The sequence below is a fragment of the Limulus polyphemus genome, unplaced genomic scaffold (assembly GCF_000517525.1).
Source record: "Limulus polyphemus unplaced genomic scaffold, Limulus_polyphemus-2.1.2 Scaffold1072, whole genome shotgun sequence".
In the NCBI taxonomy this organism is placed as follows: Eukaryota; Metazoa; Arthropoda; class Merostomata; order Xiphosura; family Limulidae; genus Limulus; species Limulus polyphemus.
Genome location: NW_013666682.1, coordinates 345239 through 349830, shown reverse-complemented (window position 1 = coordinate 349830; position 4592 = coordinate 345239).

Below are 4592 nucleotides of genomic sequence, written 5' to 3'. Positions count from 1 at the left end.
CATCATCGATATGAATGGAGACTATTTCAATTTACTAAATGTTTTGTTTTGATATATAAGTTGTTCGGGTTTTTGCATCTAAAAAAAAAGCGACATTAATTTCTTGACGACGTAATGTATATGTATATATACACATGTTCTTAAAATGGGTATCACAGTGTATAACTGAACACTATAGGATGGGCCAGTTGGATGAATGAAAGGAATAGGTTTCCAGAATAAGAGGTAATGGGAGACCGTTAAAAATAATTCTGTGTCGAAGAAATGTTTTAATGTAAGAAATTTTGTTTGGATATACGGCTTGGAGTTCTTTCTGCATACATATAACATTGGAATTGTGTGTGTGTTATACCATTACGATAAAAGCGTGGCAGATATGCATACTTTCTTATTGGCAAAGTTAAGAGTCCATATTACTGCGCCTTATTTCATTACGTTTTTCTCCTTCTGTGTACGGAATTTTGAATTGTTTTTATATCGGCCCTCTTTGGAAATGTTAATATTTACGTAGAAAACTACATAACTTTTCTAATATAATCACAAGCACATAACGATAGCCTCGGCCTTGACATTCCAACATACCTCAGGGTAGAAGATTATCTAACGTGATAATAATGATGATTCTTTCAGCGCGTGCTATAGACCTTTACATCTCTGTCTGCCAACGTTAGTGTAATATGATATTTTCAAATAAGTCATCCCTTGGAGCTAATTTGCATGATGTTAAACGTATTTTGTTGTGTTTTTAGAAGGAAGCAATATTATAATAAAATTTCTCTTCAATATAATTGTTGTTGTTGTACCTGATGATCATGCCCTGCTAACCCAGGGTTAAACGTTGTAACCATAGGTATTATACTCTGTATATGCGACAGTAGAGAAGGTTTAACAAAATTCACTTTGTTTATGCCGTCGTAGCAATATCACCGAGACTATATCGTAGCTACGTCTGTGTGCACAAGTTGTTTATGGGTATTTTGTTTGTTCATGGTTTCCAGCGCTTACGTAGGAGAGGTGATCACGTAATCGATACTATTTGTCAACGTACACGTTAGTTTACATAGTAGTTCGTAATAAACATCACATTTTGATGACATCCAGGTTATCTGTCATGCGATAAAAATAGTTTGTCAGTTAGTGTATTTTGCCCCCCTTGTTTACAGAAACTGTTATGCAATGTACACTGAAACATAGCATTTATTGTCATGCTTGCTTTTACATTAAAAGATAAGATAAAACATATGTAGTTCTTCATGAAGTGGAATGCCAGTTTCCCTGTCTGATAGAATTATACAAAAAAAAAGTCAAAAACAGTAATATAAATGCATTGTAAAAGGGACCATGCGGTACTCGGGGTTAGATGTTTTTGTTTGGAAAGATGTTATTACCAATGTATTGTTGAATATTATAGTTTGTGTTTCAGAATTTGTAGTTTAAACTCAATTTAGAAAACTTTTAGTTTCTGCTATGTATATATTAGATATGTCAACAGAAATGTAAAATCAGTTTTCACTAAAACAGAAAAGTGCTTGTGAACATTTGTGGCAGTTTGAGAAATTGTTGTACTTTATAACCTTTCATAACTTAGATATTTTGCATTTAGTTAGTGCCAATGTGAATAGGACGTGGAATGTCGTAAACTTGCATTATTCCTCGTCTTGAAACAGTTTTATTAATATCTTGTTACAATGAAGTCCTGAAAAGAGAATTTCACAAGTGATAAAATAGTAGGATTTGTAAAAATCTGAGAAACTCGCAGTTGTCTTTTCATGAGTGCATGCAAACATTTTATGGAGTTAAAAAGTTTTTATGATGACATAACACGCGTCAGAAAAAAAAAAGAACGTTAGTAAATCTTTCAGTCAAATACGGCCTAAATCTGTTTCGTATAATCTGGTCTCGTATAATGTAATATTTTGGAATCGAGTGACCATACTGTAAAGGTTTTTAGATGTTTGTTTATATTTATATTTTCACTTAGCATAATTATCGCCAATCACATGCATCTCTATGGGACGGCGGTATGTTTACAACGCTAAAAGCGGGGACTCGATTCCCCGCGATGGACACAACGGATAGCCGATTTAGGCGGTTTTATAAGTACAGTAAGCTTTAGTTTTGCTCAGCCAATACTGTGAAATAGCTCTTGTTAACATTCAGACATTTTAAAGGTGGCTCAAAACGGAAGATTTTCATGGCCGCCATTTTGTTTCATCACGATCCCTGCTATTTTGTACTACCGTACTTAATATGTATATATATTACAATTTACTAAATAATCGGATATTTATTGCACTGCATTTTAAAATCATAGATAAACAAATTTGTTAAAAGCTTATCAAATTAAAAATAAATCAAACAGAAGCATCTAAGATGTCTTGAACCTATTCAAAGGAAAAAATGTTGCTTCTTAGTTTCTTTCTCGCTGTTGGACAGGTCTTCAAATCTCAATTCCCGTGGGTGCCCAGTGTCAGTTTAGGTTAAGAAAACGTGTGCTCTGTCGTTGTCAAGGGATTCTTTAAATAAAATTTAAAGGAGCTGTTTATCATGATAGTGGTTCATAATAGGCTTCGCTCAGGAATTTCATTAGAATTCTAATAGAACTTAGGGCAAAACCATCTTAAAAAGCAGACTTATTCTTGAAATATCACCCAAGACCTTCTATCTCACTGGCTAAGGCTGATATAATATTGATAATAGCAAAATTCAAAATTCATCCATTTGTTCTTCATATTATTATTATTATTGTTTCACAAGCGTACAGAAAAAATAGCTATGCGTATTTTATTCAAACCTGCTGAAAAACAAACCAACAAACAAACAAAAAAAAAAAACTCCTGCGCAGGTTATAGGACTATTTCTATGTTGATTATTGAAAGAGAAGGAGAGAATTTATCAGTTTTTTCATCGCTACTGGCCAAGTTTCTCTTCGAAGCCATTGAAACACCGAAGCCCACAACAAAAACGGCATAGCTACTAAACAAACTCCTACGAAGGTTGTAGGGCTATTTTTAAATTTATTCTTGAAATGTCCAGATTTCCACCCTCTAAGTTCTTCTTCGCTACCAACATAATTTCTTCTCAAAGCCACCCAAGCATCGCAGAAATGAAGTCGTACTTCGCTGAAATTATGTGTGCGTATTTTAGTATTATTTTCTATTATTATTCATATTTTCGTTTCACAAGCCTACAGCAAAATCAGCCGGGTATTTTGCACTAAAACTCAGATAGATATATTATATGAAACGCTGCGAATGGCCATGACGTATTTAAAAAATTGATTTACTTGGCTATAAGTACATAATAAATATATATATATGTGATGTTGTTGTGAGCGACTTTCTTTGTACTCGACGTTTATTAAACGCGTGTTTACACGAAACCTCAGACACAAAATCACCTGGCTCAGTAAATAATTGTTGGGTGGGGAAAAAAACCAATGCATAGTAAACTGTTGAAAAACATGTGACATTCAACCGAATGCATATGTATGTATGTAGCTTAAAATTTATTCTCCATAAATGGACATAAAAAACAACTTAAGAAACAAGATAATTGAAAATTTAAAAAGGGGAATAGGAATCATAAAAAAAGAGTACAGAAACAAGTTTAACCAAAATGCAAAGATTAAGTTTTCAAGCCTACAACTAGGGACTCTTAAAAAAAGTAAACAAACTAGGCTGGAAATAGTGTCTACATTATTTTATAAAGCTACAAATCCCTATTTTGACTCCATGTCTACAGTACTTATCAATTTTAGTGGAGTCAAATTAGGGATTTGTAACTTGAGAAAATAATGTAGACACTATTTCCAGTCTAGTTTGTTTACTTTTTTAAGAGTCCCTAGTTGTAGGCTTGAAAATATGGTCTTTGCATTTTGATTCAACGTGTTTCTGTACTTTTTTATGATCCCTAGTCCTCTTTTTTAAATTAACAACTTTTAATTATCTTTTAATGACAGACGATACTTTTTCAATTCATATTGAGATACAGAGAAACTGGAACAATGCAATACTTTTACCGTTTCTGATCGGGGCAGAAAAAACAAGCCTAAAAAGTGTGACGATCTCAGTTTTGTCTGTGTATGTATATTGCACATACTGATATTTTGAAATCAAGAAAGTGTTTTTATCGTTTTTAAATTCCAATTTCACATTCCATAAAATCTTAGTTTTTCTAAACATGTTTCCGACGCTAAGTCAGACGCACATATCGAATTAAAACATATCTTAATTATTTGAATTAACGTTTTTCTTTCTTCCTATGCACCTGTGTTTAGGTTTCTATTTGAAAATAGTCACATTTTGTTTTTCCTCTTTCATAAAATATTTCCTTTGCATTTTACAAGTCACATGTTAAGAAAAGATCATTGAGGCTTTTACTTCGTAGCAGTTTACAATATCTTGTGGAGAAGACAAACAGAGTGAAGAACAGTACCAGAGCCCAGATTAAAGTAGCAACGTTATTCAGTGTATAAACTCATTTCGATATCTTAATCGTTGTAATTTTTCCTTTGCTCTTTCCCCAGTATGTAATATATATTGTTCATTTGTATAATCATGTAAAACTTGTTTATTTGTATAATCACAGTA